Source organism: Hyla sarda, chromosome 1 (assembly GCF_029499605.1).
Source record: "Hyla sarda isolate aHylSar1 chromosome 1, aHylSar1.hap1, whole genome shotgun sequence".
Lineage (NCBI taxonomy): Eukaryota > Metazoa > Chordata > Amphibia > Anura > Hylidae > Hyla > Hyla sarda.
The window spans coordinates 133602750-133624592 of record NC_079189.1 but is presented as its reverse complement, the minus strand read 5'-3'; positions in this window follow the sequence as shown (position 1 = coordinate 133624592).

Here is a 21843-nt window from a genome sequence, read left to right as displayed (position 1 = left end):
GTGCCACATATGGGGTATTTCTGTACTAGGGAGAAGTTGATTAACAAATTTGGGGGGGGGGCAAAACTAAAGGGCTCAGAAGAGAAGGAGCACAATTTGGCTTTTGGAGAGAGAATGTGTCTGAAAGTGAAGGCAATGTGCGTTTACAAAGCCCCCATGGTGCCAGAACGGTGGACCCCCCACATGTGACCCCATTTTGGAAACTACACCCCTCAAGGAATGTAATAAGTGGTGCAGTGAGCATTTACACCCCACAGGTGTCTGACAGATTTTTTGAACAGTCGTCCGTAAAAATGAAAAATTTCATTTTTCATTTGCACAGCCCACTGTTCCAAAGATCTGTCAAAAGCCAGTGGAGTATAAATGCTTACTGCACCCCTTATTACATTCCATGAGGGGTGTAGTTTCCGAAAGAAGGTCACATGTGGGGGGGGTCCACTGTTCTGGCACCACGGGGGGGGGGGGCTTTGTAAGTGCACATGGCCCCCAACTTCCATTCCAACCAAATTCTTTCTACAAAAGCCCAATGGCGCTCCTTCTCTTCTGAGCATTGTAGTTCTCCAGCAGAGCACTTTACATCCACATATGGGGTATTTCCATACTCAGAAGAAACAGGGTTATAATATTTGGAGACTTTTTCTCCTATTATCTCTTGGGAAAATGAAAATTTTGGGGTAACACCAGCATTTTAGTGAAAAAAATCTACTTTTTCACTTTCACAACAAACTTTTGCGGAAATTTGTCAAACACCTGTAGGGTGTAAAGGCTCACTGTACCCCTTGTTACATTCCTTGAGGGGTGTTGTTTCCCAAATAGCGTGCCATGTGGGGCTTTTTTTTTTTTTTTTTGCTGTTCTGGCACCATAGGGGCTTACTAAATGCAACATGCCCCCCAAAAACCATTTCAGCAAAATTTGGTTTCCAAAAGCCAAATGTTACTCCTTCTATTCTGAGCATTGTAGTGCACCCGCAGAGCACTTTACGTCCACACATGGGGTATTTCCATACTCCATACAGAAATTGGGTTACAACTTTGGGGGGGCATTTTCTCATATTACCTCTTGTAAAAATAGTTAATTTGGTGAATTTTTTTTTTTTGCCATTTACACATCCCACTTTACCGAAAAGTAGTCAAACACCTGGGAGGTGTTAAGGCTAACTGCACCCCTTGTTACATGCCATAAGGGGTGTAGTTTCCAAAATAGTATGCCATGTGGGTTTTTTTTTTTTTTTGCTGTCATAGCCCCATAGGGGCTTCCTAAATGTGACATGCCCCCCATGCCAAACCATTTCAGCAAAATTCACTTTCCAAAATCTCATTGTCACTCCTTCCCTTCTGAGCTCCCTAGTGAACCCACAGAACACTTTACATCTACATTTGAGGGATTTCCTTACTCTAGAGAAATTGGGGTACACATTTCTGGGGGCTTTTTCTCCTTTTACCCCTTGTAAAAATTCAAAAACTGGGTCTACAAGAACATGTTAGTGTAAATAAATTGAGATTTTGAACTTCACTTTGCTGCCATTCCTGTGAAACACCTAAAGGGTTAACACACTTTCTGAATATCATTTTGAATACTTTGAGGGGTGCAGTTTTTATAAGGGGTCATTTATGGGGTATTTCTAATATTAAGACCCTCAAATCCACTTGAAAACTGAACTGGTCCCTGAGAAAATTCCAATTTTGAAAATTTTTTGAAAAATTGGAAAATTGCTGCTGAACTTTGAAGCCCAAGTCAACGTTATGATGCACACATAAAGTAGACATATTGTTTATGCAAATTAATATATAATTTATTTGGTATGTATATTTTCTTTACAAGCAGAGAGCTTCAAAGTTAGAAAAATTGTAAATTTTTAAATTTTTCATGAAATGTTTTAATTTTTCTCCAAGAAAAATTTACCACTATTTTAAAGTTGAATATGTCACAAAAAAAAAATATTGGAAACAATTCCATGAGTAAAAGCATCCCAGATTTATTAATGCTTAAAGTGAACTGTCACTTTAAGCATTAATAAATCTGGGATGCTTTTACTCATGGAATTGTTTCCGATATTTTTTTTTTTTTGTGACATATTCAACTTTAAAATAGTGGTAAATTTTTCTTGGAGAAAAATTAAAAAATGTCATGAAAAATTAAAAAAATTACAATTTTGTGCAAAAAAATGCTCTGGTCCTTAAGGTGAAAATGTGCTTGTCCTTAAAGGGGTACTCCGCTCCTAGACATCTTATCCCCTATCCAAAGGATAGGGGATAAGATGTCAGATCGCCGGGGTCCCGCTGCTGGGGACCCCGGGGATCGCTGCTGCAGCACCCCGCTATCACTACTGCGCAGAGCGAGATCGCTCTGCACATAATGACGGGCAATACAGGGGCCGGAGCATCGTTACGTCACGGCTCCGCCCCTCGTGATGTCACCGCCTGCCCCCGTCAATACAAGTCTATAGGAGGGGGCATGGCGGTCGTCACGCCCCCTGCCATAGACATTCATTAAGGGGACGGGCCGTGATGTCATGAGGGGCGGAGCCATGACGTCACGCTGCTCCGGCCCCTATATCGCCCGTCATTACGCAAAGAGCGAACTCGCTCTGTGCTGTAATGATGGCGGGGTGCCGCAGCAGCGATCCCCGGGGTCCCCAGCAGCGGGACCGCGGCGATCTAACATCTTATCCCCTATCCTTTGTATAGGGGATAAGATGCCAGGAGCGGAGTACCCCTTTAAGGGGTTAAGAATCTATTCTTTTGAAGAATTTATGTGTAATTGTCTGGCAGCAAAATTGTATTTTAAGGGGGCCTAACTGTAAATTTTACATACATGATGGGGTTCGGTGTTCTTTTGTGGCACAACCATTACTTAGAGGCCTTGTTCACATGGTGCAGATTTGATGCATTTTTATGTTTATTTCAATTTAGCCAAAGCACTTGATACCTTTTTGACTAAAACAAACTGAAACACACTATGTGAACTTGGCCTAAAAAACAAGATAAGGTTTTTGTAAATAACAATTTATGGTGAATAAAAAAGCAACTCTGCTGCAATACATAAACTCGGCTCTGCTACATCAAACAATCCTTTATGGTATATTCTCTATATCACAACAATTATTTTCCTATTTCATTCATATAGTACATGACCTAGCAGACTTGAAGTCTGCACAACCATAATGGTAAAACAATGGGGGGACATATCTTGCGTCTTTGTGTTTTTGCGACTTTGCTTGCGACAATCGTGGTCCGCAAAAAATCATGTTGAACCGTAATGTAGCGCGGCCTAGCTACTTTGGCTGCAGTGGACGCAAATTTATTAACTGCAACAATGCTGGTTTGGCGCAACATGATTCACTTTTCTCGCAACTTAGTTGCATCTGGCCGCCATGAAATTACATGTCCAGAAAATCGTCTAAATCCGCCCTCTCCACATAACCCTTAGTTATCTTAACCCCTTAAGGACCAGGCCATTTTACACCTTAGGACCAGAGCGTTTTTTGCACATCTGACCACCCTCACTTTAAGCATTACCGAATGCTTTTACCGAATATTGTGATTCTGAGATTGTTTTTTCGTGACATATTCTACTTTATTTTGGTGGTAGATTTTCGGCATTACTTGCATCCTTTTTTGTGACAAATTCCAAAATTTCATGAAAATTTTGAAAATTTAGCATTTTTCTAGCTTTGAAGCTCTCTGCTTGTAAGGAAAATGGATATTCCAAATACATTTTATTTTTATTCACAAATACAATATGTCCACTTTATTTTGGTATCATAAAATGGAAATATTTTTACTTGTTGAAAAAATAAGAGGGCTTCAAAGTAGAGCAGCAATTTTCAAAAATTTCATGAAAATTGCAAAATCTGAAGGGACAGATGTTACAGAACTACAACTCGCAGCATGCCTGGGCAGTCTAGGCATGCTGAGAGTTTTAGTTTGGCAACATCTGGAGGGCTACAGTTTGGGCACCACTGTAACAGTGGTCCCCAAACTGTGACCCTCCAGATGAAGCAAAACTACAACTCCCAGCATGCCCAGACAGCCTTTGGCTGTCTGAGCATGCTGGGAGTTGCAGTTCGGCCTTCCTAGTGGTTGCCACAGAAAAAATCACTTTACTTTCAGTTTCATTTCTCCCCCCACCGTCGATTCCCTACCTGAGCCGGGATCTCCGGTTGATATCTGCGATGATTGCCGGGCCCCACGAGTCTTCTCCTCCAGGTAACGGCCTCCATGTTCTCCCCCCCGTTCTGCCTGACATCCAGGGGTGGGCAGAATGGGGGGTTTCCATGGCAACCCACCGTCCTGCTCTGCCATGGGTCAGAATCAGTTCTGACCAATGGCAGGGGATGGGAGGAGATCACAGCATTGCGACCTCACTCCTACACTGCAGGATGCTGGGGCCTGTCACTCACAGGTTCGAGCATCCCTATTTTCCAGGTGATCGGGTCACCAGAGACCCGATCAGCCCGGAATAGGAGAAAATTGCATGTCTGAATTGACATGCAATTTTCTGCGATCGCCGACATGCGGGGGTCCCGGGACCCCCCTTGGCATTTGCACGGCACGCCTGCTGAAAGATTTCAGCAGGCATGCCGTTCCATTCTCTGCCCGGCGCGCGGCAGAGACCGGAAATACAACAGAACGTTCTCTAACGTCCTTGGGCATTAAAGCCCATGTAGAGGGGACGTGGGTCCTATGTCCTAAAGAGGTTAAACTGGCAACCCGTAAACCTCTCTAGGTACCCCATTAAGCAAGAGTCAATGACAAAGGTTAGCGTTTTCGCATGACTTTTGGGAAATGTGTAACATATATATATATATATATATATATATATATATATATATATATATATATATATAGACGTTAGGGAAGAACAGTTAAAAGCCCAATTAGTGAGTGACATGTTTAACATCACCACAATTACATGTTTCAAACCAACAAGCTTCATTAACAAACTAATAATACGATTAAAAGCATCAGAGAAAGTAGTTTTGAAGCGCGGGAGTTCTGGCGGATGTTCCTGACTGGAAAACGCGGTCTGATGTGGTTTTCAGAACTTGCGCCAAAGTTATTAACGGACGTGTGCCAATTGATAAATTTGGCGCACGTCCGTGAAAAACAACGCAGAAAAAAGAAGGGTAAAAAATGACAAGGCACATCAACTATTGATAAATACCCCCCAATGTGTCTTCGCTCAGAAAATTTGTGTGTGATATAACGTGATCCTAATATATCGATTACTGATCCCACTACTGTTCTTCCCAAGAAATATTGACTAATGGGAAACACACCTCTATGCAAATAACTTTCAAAAGACTTTAGCAAATGTATTATAGGAATATATGAAGCTCGAAAAGGATACAAAAGCATTAACATAGATCTGGTTATGTTTTATTCTTCTTAGGAGTTGGACATTTGTTATGATCAATCACAGGGCACGTGTGGTCTGGACAATGTGCAGTGAGAAAAACATTTTTCATTTGTCTACTATTAGGAAAACCAAACAAGGATTGTATTAATGGAAGATTATTCAACACTAACTAGACGTTCAGCAATTTTTCCGGGAATATACAGTATTCTATGGACAGATGACAAAAGTGGACCTTAATGGCACAAATGCACAACCCTATGTTGGGAGTCAAAAAGATGCTAAACACCTCATATCTACAATAAATTCAGATGTATATAATAACATTTGATAAAGGCAGCAGTCCATGACTTAAAGGAGTTCTCTGGAATGTTAAAATTGTGTCCCATACTGCCGTCAGTAAAAAAAAAATAAAGGGATACATACCTCCCGCTGCTCCCATGGTGCCACCGGTTATCGGTTTCGTTCTCCGCGATTATCTTTTTTACTGGTTGCCGATGATCGGTGAGTCATACTTCACTCAGCCAATCATCATCCTCAGCGAAGTCCCGCCTCGGCTGGCGATAGGCTGAGCGGCACTGTGAGGTTTAAAGTCCCAAAAACTGGTGCCGGGGCCGAAAACGTCACAGTGCCACTCAGCCTATCGCCGGCCGAGGCAGGACTTCGCTGCGGCCGGTGATTGACAAACATCGTTCAAACATTGAAGGCAGCTTCATGTTGCACAACCTGTCACGTCATTCCACTTTAGTTCATAGCAATAATTTGGATTCATTGCAATTATTTTGTAAACTATTCCGAGTGACTGCCCTGATGGGTATCAGAAATTGGTTAACCGGGAGTCGTTTTGGATTTTTAGATTACGCACCTTATTCCCCCAGGGCCTTAATGAGACTAATAAAAATGTATGGTAAAAGTAATATAATCTTTGTATATTATATGTCACGATGCCGGCTGGCAGGTAGTGGATCCTCTGTGTCAGCGAGGGATTGGCGTGGACCGTGCTAGTGGACCGGTTCTAAGAGGCTACTGGTTTTCACCAGAGCCCGCCGCAAAGCGGGATGGTCTTGCTGCGGCAGTAGCAACCAGGTCGTATCCACTAGCAACGGCTCTACCTCGCTGACTGCTGAGAAGGCGTGGGACAGAAGGACTAGGCAGAGGCAAGGTCAGACGTAGCAGAAGGTCGGGGGCAGGCGGCAAGGTTCGTAGTCAGGAAGGGTAGCAGAAGTTCAGGTACACAGGCTTTGGACAATACTAAACGCTTTCACTGGCACAAGGCAACAAGATCCGGCAAGGGAGTGCAAGGGAGGAGACTAGATATAGCCAGGGAACAGGTGGGAACCAATTAAGCTAATTGGGCCAGGCACCAATCATTGGTGCACTGGCCCTTTAAGTCTCAGAGAGCTGGCGCGCGCGCGCCCTAGAGAGCGGAGCCGCGCGCGCCAGCACATGACAGCAGGGGACCGGGACGGGTAAGTGACCTGGGATGCGACTCGCGAGCGGGCGCGTCCCGCTGTGCGAATCGCATCCCCAACGGCCAAGACAGTGCAGCGCTCCCGGTCAGCGGGACTGACCGGGGCGCTGCAGGGAGAAAGACGCCGTGAGCGCTCCGGGGAGGAGCGGGGACCCGGAGCGCTAGGCGTAACAGTACCCCCCCCCTTAGGTCTCCCCTTCTCTTTGTCCGGTAACTGCCTCCCCTGGGATGAGGACACCTGGAAAGAATGGAGGGTTTCCTCAACGGCAGGCAGTACAGCAGGAGTGGGAATGGGGAGGGAGGGCAGAGGGCGAGGCCTGGCACGGAGCAGTGTGACACCAGGACGGGAACCATGGGGAGGCACAGAGGCTTGCCTGACGGGACTGGGAGGGGGGGAGAGGCACTTCCTGTGGCAGGCAGAGTCCCAGTTCCTGATCTCCCCGGTGGTCCAATCAATGGTGGGGGAATGAAGCCGGAGCCAAGGCAGACCGAGGAGGACCTCAGAGGTACAGTTGGGGAGAATGAAGAACTCAATCCTCTCAAGGTGGGGTCCAACAGACATGAGGAGGGGCTCTGTGCGGTAACGCACGGTGCAGTCCAATCTGGCTCCGTTGACCGCGGAAATGTAGAGCGGCTTGACGAGACGGGTCACCGGGATGCTGAATTTATTAACAAACGACTCCAAAATAAAATTTCCAGAGGCACCGGAGTCCAAGCAGGCCACGGCTGAGAGGGAGGAGTTGGCTGAAGAAGAAATCCGCACGGGTACCGTGAGACGTGGATGAGCAGACTTGGAACCAAGAGACGCCACACCCACGTGAGCTGGGTGCGTGCGTGCGTTTCCCAGGCGTGGAGGACGGATAGGGCAATCCACCAAGAAATGCTCGGTACTGGCACAGTAAAGACAGAGATTTTCTTCCCTACGGCGATTCCTCTCTTCCTGGGTCAGGCGAGACTTATCCACTTGCATGGCCTCCTCGGCGGGAGGCCCAGGCGTAGATTGCAACGGATACTGTGGGAGAGGTGCCCAGAGATCTAAGTCTTTTTCCTGGCGGAGCTCTTGGTGTCGCTCAGAAAAACGCATGTCAATGCGGGTAGCTAGATGGATGAGTTCTTGCAGATTGGCAGGAATCTCTCGTGCGGCCAGCACATCCTTGATGCGACTGGATAGGCCTTTTTTAAAGGTCGCGCAGAGAGCCTCGTTATTCCAGGATAATTCTGAAGCAAGAGTACGGAATTGTACGGCATACTCGCCAACGGAAGAATTACCCTGGACCAGGTTCAACAGGGCAGTCTCGGCAGAAGAAGCTCGGGCTGGCTCCTCGAAGACACTCCGGAGTTCAGTGAAGAAGGCCTGGACTGTGGCTGTGGCAGGATCATTGCGGTCCCAGAGCGGTGTGGCCCAAGACAAGGCCTTTCCTGAGAGAAGGCTTACTACGAACGCCACCTTAGACCGTTCTGAAGGAAACAAGTCCGACATCATCTCCATATGCAGGGAACACTGAGACAAAAATCCACGGCAGAGTCTGGAGTCCCCATCAAATTTGTCCGGCAGGGACAAGCGGAGACTAGGAGCGGCCACTCGCTGCGGAGGAGGTGCAGGAGCTGGCGGAGGAGATGGTTGCTGCTGTAGCAGAGGCAGAAGTTGCTGTAACGTGGCGGTCAACTGCGACAGCTGCTGTCCTTGTTGGGCAATCTGCTGCGATTGCTGAGCGACCACCGTGGTAAGGTCAGCGAGACTTGGCAGCGGCACCTCAGCGGGATCCATGGCCGGATCTACTGTCACGATGCCGGCTGGCAGGTAGTGGATCCTCTGTGTCAGCGAGGGATTGGCGTGGACCGTGCTAGTGGACCGGTTCTAAGAGGCTACTGGTTTTCACCAGAGCCCGCCGCAAAGCGGGATGGTCTTGCTGCGGCAGTAGCAACCAGGTCGTATCCACTAGCAACGGCTCTACCTCGCTGACTGCTGAGAAGGCGTGGGACAGAAGGACTAGGCAGAGGCAAGGTCAGACGTAGCAGAAGGTCGGGGGCAGGCGGCAAGGTTCGTAGTCAGGAAGGGTAGCAGAAGTTCAGGTACACAGGCTTTGGACAATACTAAACGCTTTCACTGGCACAAGGCAACAAGATCCGGCAAGGGAGTGCAAGGGAGGAGACTAGATATAGCCAGGGAACAGGTGGGAACCAATTAAGCTAATTGGGCCAGGCACCAATCATTGGTGCACTGGCCCTTTAAGTCTCAGAGAGCTGGCGCGCGCGCGCCCTAGAGAGCGGAGCCGCGCGCGCCAGCACATGACAGCAGGGGACCGGGACGGGTAAGTGACCTGGGATGCGACTCGCGAGCGGGCGCGTCCCGCTGTGCGAATCGCATCCCCAACGGCCAAGACAGTGCAGCGCTCCCGGTCAGCGGGACTGACCGGGGCGCTGCAGGGAGAAAGACGCCGTGAGCGCTCCGGGGAGGAGCGGGGACCCGGAGCGCTAGGCGTAACATTATAATTATTACTAGAGATGCCGAATTTTCCGAAAAAAAATTAGGATTCGATCTGAATACATTTGCGGTGAATCACTGTTAAAAATGGTTATTTACAGGCTACAGAGAGCCTCAATATAGGTGTAGAACACTTTGTATTGCTGTAACACACATAGGGAGTGTGCTGGAGTAGTGAAATAATACTGTTGTTCAGTATGGCATGCAGATTACAGATGTCGCTAATAGAATCCCTGCGACAGAGTGGCACAATGGGTGTAGATGTGGCAGCAGGGTCAGGAGACCATATGGCATCACAATTGAAGAGATTAAAGAGATGGCAATTGAAGAGTTTAAAAAGATCAACGAGGTTAATGTGCCACCAGCAGCATGAGATCATATGGCAGCACAATGACAGTCTGGAGGTGGCGGAAGCCTATGTAGGTCACAGAGCGGCACAATGACAGAGCCTGGAGGTGGTGGTAGCATGACGAGACCATAGGGCGGCACAATGACAGAGCCTGGAAGTGGTAGCAGCATGAGGAGACAGTATGGTGGCACAATAACAGAGCCCGGAGGTGGCAGCAGCAGCATGAGGAGATCACATGGCAGCACAATGATACAGCCTGGAGGTGGCAGCTGCCTATTTAGGCCGTAGAGCGGCACAATGACAGAGCCTGGAGGTGGCAGCAGCATGACAAGACCATAGGGAGGCACAATTACAGAGCCTGGAGGTGGCAGCCGCATGAAGAGACCATAGGGTGGTACAATGACAGAGCCTGGAGGTGGCAGCAGCAGCAGCATCAGGAGTCCTGAAAGTGACCGGTGACAGAGTGGGGTGGTGGGTGGCAATACCAGTATCCGCTGATGAAGGTGGGTGAAAGATGGAGCACTTGGCATCAGATGTGTTGCATCAGGCATGTGGCAGGATCAGAATAATAGCTTAGGCAGGTAGGCAGAAGAAACCAGTCTCTTGTCAAAGTGTTGGTGTGGCACCATGGATAATCTAGTCTGATGCATCAGGCATTGGAGGGCAGAAATCCTGGCTGATCCAAGCCTGATTCATCTTGACAAAGGTCAGACTCTCCACATTTTTGGTGGACAGGCTAGTTCTCCTTGCGATTACTATGGCCCCCGCCGAACTAAACACCTGCTCTGATGCCACACTACTGGCTGGGCCAGGCAGGACAGCTTTTCCAGGGCAAACTCTGCTAGTTGCAGCCACAAATCCAGTTTGACTGCAAAGAAGTCCAGTGGATCTTCAATGTGGGTTGGCAGGGTCATGTCCAAGTAACCTGGGAAGCAGAACCTGTATTGCTGCAGACTCTGCTTGATTTTCTCCCACCAGCCGGAATGCTGGCTGTAGCAGGCCACTCTCCACCCCCCGCCAGCCTAGAACGAGAAGTAGAGGCCCGGGACTCCTTGCAGGAGACCCTTCCCCGGAGGCTGCCACACTCCTGGGAAGATGCTAGTTGGAAACTCTGCTGGCTTTGGCCTAGTTCCTGGAAATCTGGAGCTCTAGTAACACACAGCCTCCCTCTAGCAGTTGGAGCTGGAATTAACACGGCTGCTGACACCAGACTTGCCCTCCAATGGGTCCTCAAAAAAGGATTTAAAGTTTACTCATTCCAATTACCAGGCTCTGACATTGTGCGGCTCCGCAGAAGTGATTCTAAAAACAACACCTGTAATCTGCATGTCACACTAAATAACAGTATTATTTCACTACCTCAGCACACTCCCTATGCGTGTTACGGCAAGGCAAAGTGTTCTACACTAGCCCGGAAATACCCGTTTTTAATAGCGATTCACCGCAGAAAATTTGGCGATTCGTCCGAGTCAAATTTTTGGAAAATTCGCTCATCTCTAGTCTTAACACTTAGACCCCTGCTGATCATAACTTTTGACATTTCACTAGTACATGTCAAAAGTTTTGCATGATGACAGGTACTCTTTAAGATAAGACCATATGGTTGTCTTGTGGACAACACCTAGATCCAAAAGCACTACCTTTTGAGAAGCTTCCTATGGATATTGCCACCTCCCCTAGGGGGAATCATTTTCTCTATTACAGTGATGTCAAAGTTAGAAATGTTTTTTTGATGCACCTTTCTGAAATACCTAGAGAGAGCTGAAACATCCACTATTGCTATTGCTTTAAGTTTTACTGTACCCTTGGATTTCTAGAACTGGGTTAGGTACCCAGTAAGGTGAAAATGTTTTTCCAAAGGGAGGTCATGATAGTCCACCACATGAGTAATTGAGATGCTTTATGGCTGCAAATTCTCCAAGTGGAGGAGTAGTTTGAAGTAATATGAAATATCCCGGAGGGGGTGAGGCACCACCCATATTGATTTTCTTCATGAACCCAAAGTGATTAGAGGAGAGACTTGGCCATTTAATAGAAATAGCATATTGCTCAGTTGTAAAGGAGCCTATTGCTCAGTTGTAAAGGATATGCCCATTCTTTCATTTAGTTATGTTTAAAAGTTCACTATGTGGCTCTGGAACCTTCAAAGATCGGAAACCAATAACAAACCTTTCAAACATCTGTTCATCCAAACAGAACTTCATAGAACAAAGTTAGTTTAGGAGGCCTTTTCCCATTTAAAACAAAAAACTGTGTAAATAAAAATAAACATATGGGGTATCACCACGTGCGAAAATGTCCGAATTATAAAAATATATCATTAATTAAACCGCACGGTCAATGGCATACACGCAAAACAAAATCCAAAGTCCAAAATAGCATATTTTTGGTCACTTTTTATATCATGAAAAAATTTATAAAAAGTGATCAAAACGTTAGATCAATACAAAATGTCTTAGCATCTAGTGTGGTCTCACCCACGTATAATAAATTGCAGGGGCATTGCAAGATATATATAACGTGGTTCGAGTTACAAGTAAGATAGTATCGATTTGTATACCTTTTGCCAGTGTTTGGATGAATGAATTCTTTTCCCTTCATCATGAAGGGGCAATTAACGCAGGGAACCTGTGCACTACTATTATGTAATTAATATTTACACTGTATATTGCTAACGCTGATATGTTTGGGAACAAGATCGGTTCTTGTGATTGTGTATCCCATGTATATATGCGTCTTAAACACTCCACTACTGTTATATTGTTTATTGTTATTGTTTATTGTTACTGTTTATTGTTATTTATGTACTTTTATACACTTTTGTACACTAATTAATGTATTGGATCTTAATGATTGTATACCCTATATATACACCTTACACTGAGAGTCATTTATTGCTTGAAAATGGCTGGGTGAGCCAGCTGAAACGTTGCCTAACACATTTTTTTTTTTAAAATCACCTTTCTTTTTTTCACTTGGTGTGCCACTGTTTATTTTTGCTTTATATATATATATATATATATATATATATATGTCACCATATGACATATGTTTTATATAGAGTATATATTTTTATATATTCACCAAGTTTTTTATTACGTCTGCTCGGTTTCAAAACTTTTAAATCAGTTTATACAATAATTAATTATTGATTAATATTTCATTTCTTGCTCTCAAAAATAGATTGGGCAGCATTGTCTTCACACTAAGTAATGAGAACATTGAATACCAATAATGTCATCAATACTTTTTAATTATGCTTTAGGTCAGAACAGAAATCCCTATGATTGACTTTACAACTCAGAGGAATGAATAAAAGATTTAACAGACTGAAAAGGAAATCTCACTCTACATCACAAAATTTCATTCCAATTCAGACTCCACTAGGCCCCTAAATGATTCAGTTCCTAAATCTACTTAGCACAGGGGACATGTGTTACAGTTAGTAACAGTGGGAGCAATGTGGATCTTGTGTATCTACTTATAACAGCCTACAGTCAAAGATTCAAGATATTAGTGAGCACATTGATGTCAGGTGTAGTTAATGCAACAGTACAGCCCCTATACAGACTGCCACCAGTTGAAGTCACCAATGCAGCCTCTCTTTGGCCCCAAAATTAAAACCTCTGAATTTTTTTTTTTTTTTATAAAATCTGCCTGCAGAACCGGCATTAAAATAAATTCAGATGCCATATTAAACCTGTAATTTGTTTATTAGAGGTGAGTGACCCAAAACCGTTACACTCACATAAGAACTTTGCCAGGCTTGCTTCACAACAACAAAGACGTGGTCTCAAATGGCAGGAGGTGCTCAACCCCAGATGCAGTTGTGCATATATACTGGGGGAGCAGACCTGCCCTTGTGGTCTGTTGCTAAGGGTGATCCCCAGCATAAAAATGCATACAATGGGGGATGCCCGCAGCAGACCACAAGTGCCATAATGGCTTCCTACACCAGATAAACGGTGTGGATGTGTAACAATTAGAATAAAATACAGGAATTTATGTGCACTACTGTGGTAGATGTATACAATGGCATTGGCTATCACTCAACATTGATGTTAAAATTGAGACATTCCCCAGTATATCCTTAGATGAAGGACATACCAGAGCCCGCACACCAACACCTAGGTTTCTCAAGTGGCACGGGACCTAACACTAAACCTACCTGTGTGTGATAAGCAAAACCAGGGGCCAGTGGGCAATTACAGCAGCATTAGGCCCGACTTACAGCCTTCTCCCAGTAGCCTCCAGTGTGGCTGGGCACATATACAATGGGAGGAGGGAGGCAGACTATAAGCCCCACCCGAGTTGGCTAGTATGTTGCCGGCCTCACAGGTAATCCTTAATGCTGCCTAGAAAGTGATCAAGGTGCATTAAATATGGAGTTTGTACACCTCCAAGTTTAAGATTTAAACAACAACAAAGACGTGGTCTCAAATGACAGGAGGTGCTCTACCCCAGATGCAGTTGTGCAGATATACTGGGGGAGCAGATGCTGCCCTTGTGGTCTGTTGGTAAGGGTGATCCCCAGCATAAAAATGCATACAATGGGGGATGCCTGCAAAAGACTACAAGTGCCACAATGGCATCCTACACCAGATAAATGGTGTGGATGTGTAACAATTAGAATACAATACAGGAATTTAGGTGCACTACTGTGGTAGATGTATACAATGACATTGGCTGTCCCTCAACACTGATGTTAAAACTGAGACATTCGCCAGTATATCCTTAGATGAAGGACATACCAGAGCCCGCACACCAATGTCAACCTGGCAACTTCTCTATTATAGGAGAAAGGATGAGGAACAAATGGTGCTTTAGTATTATTTCAGCATAGCACAAGGAAGGAGAAACACTGAGATTACCTTATTGTAGCCCAGAGCCCTTTACAGGTAACAACAAGACCACATGACCGCAGGTTAGCCAATCATTGCTTGCATAGAGTTCCCAGGCCAATCAGGAGACAACTTAGCGTTGGGTCTGAAAGGACTCAAAAAGCCCTATGCCCACTGTTGGAGAGTCTGAGCATAGAACAACTCACCGTGGCACAACAGCGCCCAGTCATAGAAAGATTTCACACAAAGCAAAGCAATGTAAAACTTCAATTGTTCAATGGTATTTTATATATTTTTGGGGTTTAATAGAAAAACTGCATTTTTAGCTAAGGTTACAAAAAATCAGCTGCTGTATGCTCCACTGGAAGTTTTTTTTTATTTCTTTCCGGTCTGACCACAGTGCTCTCTGCTGAAACCCCTGTCCATTTTAGGAACTGTCCAGAGTAGGAGAAAATCCCCATAGAAAACCTATCCTGCTCTGGCAGTTCCTGACATGGACTTAGGTATCAGCAGAGAGCTATGTGGTCCTCTGGAGCATACAGCAGCTGATAAGTACTTGCAGGATCAAGATTTTTAAATAGAAGTAATTTACAAATCTGTTGATTTGAAAAAAAAAATGTTTTCCAGCATAGTTTCATTTTAAAAGGGTTATAACCATGCTTAGGAAGGATCCATGCTTTTCTAGGGGATAAATGGTCGTGTTGTAAGTCCATAACACTGCTGCTTTCTTTTTTGTGAAATGGCTATTTCCTGTTTGAGTTCCTTTCCTCCAATTGCAAATCCCAGGATCCCTTGTTTGTAAGTGTTAGGTCACTTTACCTCCTTCCATAAATCAGACATCCCACCCTTTGAAGAACAGCTGAGTTCCCTTTCATGCTGTGCTATACTTGAAACTACAATTGCCATCAGCAATTTTTTGTTCTCACCAATGGACAGAGAAGAAAATGTAATTAACCCCTTTCCACAAATGGGTGTATATATACATCCATTCTTGTTTCCCACACCACAGCTGTGCGGGCAGTGATCGGTGGTGGGAGCCTGCTGCATTATACTGCTGGAACACCCACTGCACCTGTCCAACTCTGAAAGATAACTTCAACTTTTCCCGCAAAAAATAAGCCCTCACAGTTCCTCTGGTAAAAAAAAATAAAAAAAAAAAATTAAAATTAAAACACAGCTCTCAGAATATGGTGACACTCAAAATTTGTTTTAATAAACAAATAATTTTTGTAACTATAAATGGGATAAACCATAAAAAAAAGTATGTACATTAAGTATCACCATAATCATACCAAACCACAGAATAATGATAACATGTCATTTGTACTGCACGGAGAATGACAGTAAAAATTAAATAAACAAACAATGGAAGATGTAATGTCCATTTTTGTGTTTTTGTATTTTTCGGTTTTGGTGTCTGTTCAGATACTAGGTTTGTGTCTGAACAGTTTTCTGTGCTATTCTCCCTGGCTAGGAAATAGTTAATGCTATTAGCCAATGACAACTTGGCAGGGTTATGTAAACCTGAGCTCTGCTGGTACTCGGTGCTGGTGATGAATTCTACTCTGACTATGATTGTTTTATGAACCACCCTTGCTATGGCTCTCTGTTTATATCTGTGTTTTAACCATGGTTATGATTCCTGTTATGATATAGATTTTAGTCTGCTTGGTTTTAGTACATCTGTCAGATTTTAGTATTATGTATGTCTGTCATGCTTTAACCATGATATCTTAGTCTGTGTTCACGCTGTTATTCTTGTGCCCGTACTCAGAGTTTAGTGTTCCTGTTTAGAGTACTGACGGGTATTCCTCCATGTTATGGAGTTTGGTTTTGTAATATTCCTATTTGTTATCTTGATTCCCATTCCTCCATGTTATGGAGTTTGGCTTTTGCTTTTATAGAGTTCATGATTTTCGATCTTAAAAGGGTATTCCAGGAAAAAACTTTTTCTTATATATCAACTGGCTCCAGAAAGTTAAACAGATTTGTAAATGACTTCTATTAAAAAATCTTAATCCTTTCAGTACTTATGAGCTTCTGAAGTTAAGGTTGTTCTTTTCTGTCTAAATCCTCTCTGATGACACCTGTCTCGGTAAACGCCCAGTTTAGAAGTGGTTTGCTATGGGGATTTGCTTCTAAACTGGGCGTTTCCCGAGACAGGTTTCATCAGAGAGGATTTAGACAGAAAAGAACAACATGAACTTCAGAAGCTCATAAGTACTGAAAGGATTAAGATTTTTTAATGGAAGTAAAGTGTGTCCAGTGTGAACTTTGTTTTGTGTTTCCTGACCTTTTTAGTGTTTAACATCTAGTTCATCTGTTCATCCCCTTAATCTCCTGTTTTTTTCTGCTGTATATTTATTCCATACCCAGTCTTGTTCATTTATTCATATCTACCATTAATCTTGTTTCCGGTTTCTGAACTGTATGTTAGTACGCTTTATTCTGCCTTGTTTTTATATTTATATCTGTTCTGGTTTTTGTATTCCCGTTATGTTTCTGACCTGTCCCCGACTAAGTACCATATTATTTGTGTACCTTTATGCCCATTGCACATTAGCCCAGGAAGGTAAGGGCCCAGTTGTCGATCCATCATTTAGGGTGGATGGGCAAGTAGGCAGGGAGAGTGTTTCTAGGGACAGCTTAGGGCTCACTCTCCCTTTCCACCCCTGGTCATGACAGAAGAGCTGTTTTTTATTTTATTTGTACCACCTTATAAAAAAATTGAATAAAAAGTGATCAGAGTGTCACACGTACCCCAAAATGGTACCAATGAAAACACCAATTTGTCTTGCATAGATATTTTGGGACCCCAAGGCCTCTACATCTTGATGAGGTCTACAAAATATCCTAAATAGAAGTAAAACGCAAAATCCACATGGTACTCCTTCATGTCTGAGGCCTGTGTGAGTTATGTAGCGCACAAGTGCCACATATGGAATATTTCCAAATATATTGGCATTAGGGGAAAAAATATTTAGTTGTATTTCTCTGTGAGCACCTGCTGTGTTAAAGAAAAAAAATTTGCAATTTGGCATAACTAACAAAAAACAGAAAAATTCCACTTTCATTTTCCTTTAATTTTTGTAAAACACCTAAAGGGTCAATAAACTTCCCAAAGGTCGTTTTGATTACTTTTGATGAGTGCAGTTTTTAAAATGGAGGTTTTTTTTTAGGGGTCTCTCACATATAGTCCCCTCAAATCCAATTTTTTTCCTAAAACTTAAAAAATTGCTAGTAAACTGTAAGCCCTGTAGTAATGTCCTAAAAAGTAAAAGAACATTAAACACATGATGCCAACATACAGTAGACATATTGTAAATGTGAAATAACACATTTATGTAGCATGACAATCTTTCTTACGAACAGAGAATCTGGAATTACATTTTTTCATGGAATCTTGGAGTTTTTCACACAAAACTGCAGAATGTATCGACCACAATTTATCACTAACATAAAGTACGATATGTCACAAAAACTCTCAGAATCACTAGAAAAACGGGCCTTGGTCCTTATAGGTGTATAAGGACTGCAATCTAACATCTAATACCATTTCCTTTGGATTGGGGATAAGATGTTTCCAACGTAGTACCCCTTTAAGGACAAAAATGACCAGGTCCTTAAGGGGTTAAAATATTTGCACCTTTCATCATTTCTCATCAGCATTGATACTTGGAAAGTAACTGGAGTACCTATCCAGTATGTTGATGTAAAGATAATTAACCCCTTCCTTTACATACCCCTATATTTATTACACTTAATGATATTATAGAGGTGGGTAATTGGATCGTGAAATGTTATTTACAGCACTATTTTACAATTGGAAAGATGGACACATCTTACACACAGCTCTTTAATATCTATAAGGAAGATAAAATGCCATAAAATGAGCAGCATTTAAGTGATGAAACAATATTCACACTGCTGTAGAAATATATTGAACCTAGACATTTAGAAAATCCACATCTCAAGGTAGTAGTGACCTTATGCATTTTGCAGGTCACAAAACATCTGGTTGCTATGGCAGCATTTGACCTGACAGTAACATTTCTAAAGGACTTAATATTGAGAAACCGGACAGGAATTTAATATTTTTCTGAGGAATCTAAAATATGTTATATCATACAGCCAGCTATTCTTCTAAGAATATACACAGATCCAGTCATAAAATAGTATAACCAGACTTATTCACATAAACATCCTTCCTGCCTTTTTGCATCCTTATTTTCACCTTTTTCACTTTTTCCTCTCCCCACGCACAGATCCTCCTATGATCAGCTGGTATGACTGGAGAAGGTAGTTTGAAATGAATCTTATTAATAAAGCTTAACGGAAATAAGGTCAACTAGAGTGAGGACTACTTTTTAATCCCACATTAAAAGTCCACTGTTACGCTTGCGGCGTTCTTCTGTGTGCAGGCCCTGGTCAGACCCACTGTTATCACTGGCGGGGATGTGATCCGCGTAGCGGGACGCACCCGCCTGCGGGTCGCATCCCAATCACCTCACCTGCCCCGTCCTCCTGCTGTTCTGTCGCGGTGCGCGCGGCCCCGCTCTCTAGGGTGCGCGCGCACCGACTCTGTGAAATTTAAAGGGCCAGTGCACCTTTAATTGGTGCCTGGCCCAATCAGTACCTACACCTGCAAAACATATAAAAACCCACTTCCCCTTCCTGTCCTTGCCGGATCTTGTTGCCCTAGTGCCCTGAGAAAGCGTTTTGTGTATCTGAAGCCTGTGTATCCAGACCCTTGCCGTTGCCCCTGACTACGAACCATTGCTACCTGCCCAGACCTTCTGCTACGTCCGACCTTGCTCTTGCCTTGTCCCTGTGTACCGCGCCTGTCTCAGCTGGGTTGAGTCGCTATCGGGTGGAACGACCTGGGGGTTACCTGCCGCTGCAAGCCCATCCCGCTTTGCAGCGGGCTCTGGTGAAAACCAGTAACCCCTTAGATTCCGTTCCCCTGGTATGGCCCACGCCATCACCTCTCTGACACAGAAGATCCACCTCCAGTGTCCTCTCTACATACCAGTCCGGATCCTGACATCCACCAAAACTCAATGCTATATGTAACCCTTTACAGGGTCTCCTACCCTGCGCTATGCATACTTGATTAAATTTACATGGGGTACAAGTTTTACTGCTTCACTTGATGTGTGTGCATCACCATTTCACTGCGTAAAAAGGAAACCTAACCCCTAAAGTTAAAAAAAATTGTAGCACCCGGCTGTATTCGCTGCCAGGAAGCATGTTGGTGGCAGTACAAGCTATGTGGATTCCTCATCGCCAGTAGAAATGTCCTTCCTAAACTGTCTGTATGCTGAGGGGGAAGAAGGAGCCTATTATCAGATATCAGAAGTTCATGCTGAGAAGAGTGGCAGGAATTATGAGGAGTTTCAAGATGGGAAGAAAAGCGTAGCCAATTTAGGGGCAGAACATCTGTCAAATGCACCAGATATAGGCCTGCTAGTCTGATCAGATAAGGAGCAGGTGACGGCGACCCTTCAAGAAAAGGGGCACAGTCAGGTGATGAAATGTCTGTCCTGTATTCTGCCATGTGGAAATTCTTTTCTACCTTATCAGATACTGAAAACGGGGCAAATATAAAGTAAGCCACATCCAGAGGATGAGTTTAGGAACTACTTCTCTATGTTGAAACATGAATTAGCATCACAAGACCATATGGGACAGTTGAGATACTCCACCAGAAATTCCTTTCTCCTGCTGCTGTTTTTTTATCCAAATTTTTTTCATCTGTTTAACAGGCAGCACATTCTCTGTAATGTTCTCATCATTGCTGTGTTCTGCTCCAGACAACAGTATTCACCCACTCACCCTGTTTTAGTGCGGCTCAATTCACACCTGACCATGTTATTGGTGAAGGAGCTACTGTAAAATCATGTTGACTTCAAAGCATACCTAGTTACCATTATTTAGCCAAAAAAGCTGTTCCTACTCAAGTGGGTTGAGAGGGCAGGCCACTCCATGAGTTGTCGTTGTGCAGCACAGTGCATTCCACGGTAGAAACTTAGCTATAGCCAGGGCCAATATGTGTCATTTATGGCCCAGTGGGTAAGCTTGTTGTCAAACAAGTCTCCAGTGCTAGGAGGCCAGGAAATAGTAATGATACCCCTTGCACGGATAAAGTTCAGCTTCTGACACCTGCTACCTGTCCTCCTCTTCTTGGAAGTCCTTTTACACAGAAATTTGACAGCCCCCCATAGGGCAGAGCATAGCTTACCCTCCTCCACCTCCTTTCATTGGTGATACACTTAATGCAGCAGCAAGACAGCTTTTAGAGCCAAAAGGGGAGATTTATCAAAACTTGTGTAGAAGAAGAGTGATGCAGTTGCCCATAACAACCAATCAGATTGCTTCTTTTATTTTTAAAGAGACGTGAAAAATTAAAGAAGCAATCTGTAAATTTACGGTATATATCTTAGAATAAAATTTGTATTACTTTTTAGTCAGGCACCAATTTATGTGAGGGGGCAGGGACCTTAAAAATGTAGCTGGCAATATTAAAAATGAATAAAGGGGCCATGTAATTGTCAAAATAATATATTTTTTTAAAAAATTATGTTTTTACACGTTTTATTAACTGTGTTTGATTTTAACTAGTGTAAAACTTTATTATCTATATTTTATTATTTAGGTATTACTTCTACTGTAGTTGTAGTACCTGCACTAAGAGACAGATCACAGCACCATCCGGCCAATCACAACTCTCAGCACCAAATATGAATCTGTGATGTGAAGAGAACTTCACATCACTGCCGGAGTACAGTGCAGGTCAGGGAAGTGCGGCGTGCCACCCGCTTCTCCCAATTATTAAGCCCCAACGGGTGTCACCAGTGTGATCTGTCTCTTAGTGCAGGTATTACAGCTCCCAGCATGGAACAGAGTCTGTTCCATGCTGGGAGCTGTAGTACCTGCACTAAAGATCAAATGTCACCGGGTTTCACTCTTGAGACCTGTTGCGATCCGGACTTATAATTCAGAGAAGCAGGTGGCTCTGCGGCGTCCAGCATTCTCTGCTTTGAATTCCAGCTGGCCAGTGATGTGAAAAATTTTTTACATCACTGATTTATATTTGGTGCAATTGGATGGTGCCAGCTAATCACAACTCTCAGCGCCAAATATGAATCAGTGATGTGAATTTATATTCACATCATTGGCTGGCCAGAGTTCAGAGCAGAGATTGCGGAGTGCTGCAGAGAGCTGCCCGCTTCTCTGGATTATAAATTCGTATCGCAACGGTGCAATTTGTTCTTTAGTGCAAGTACTATAGCTCTCAGCATGGAACAGACTCTGCTCCATGCTGGGAGTAGTAGTAGT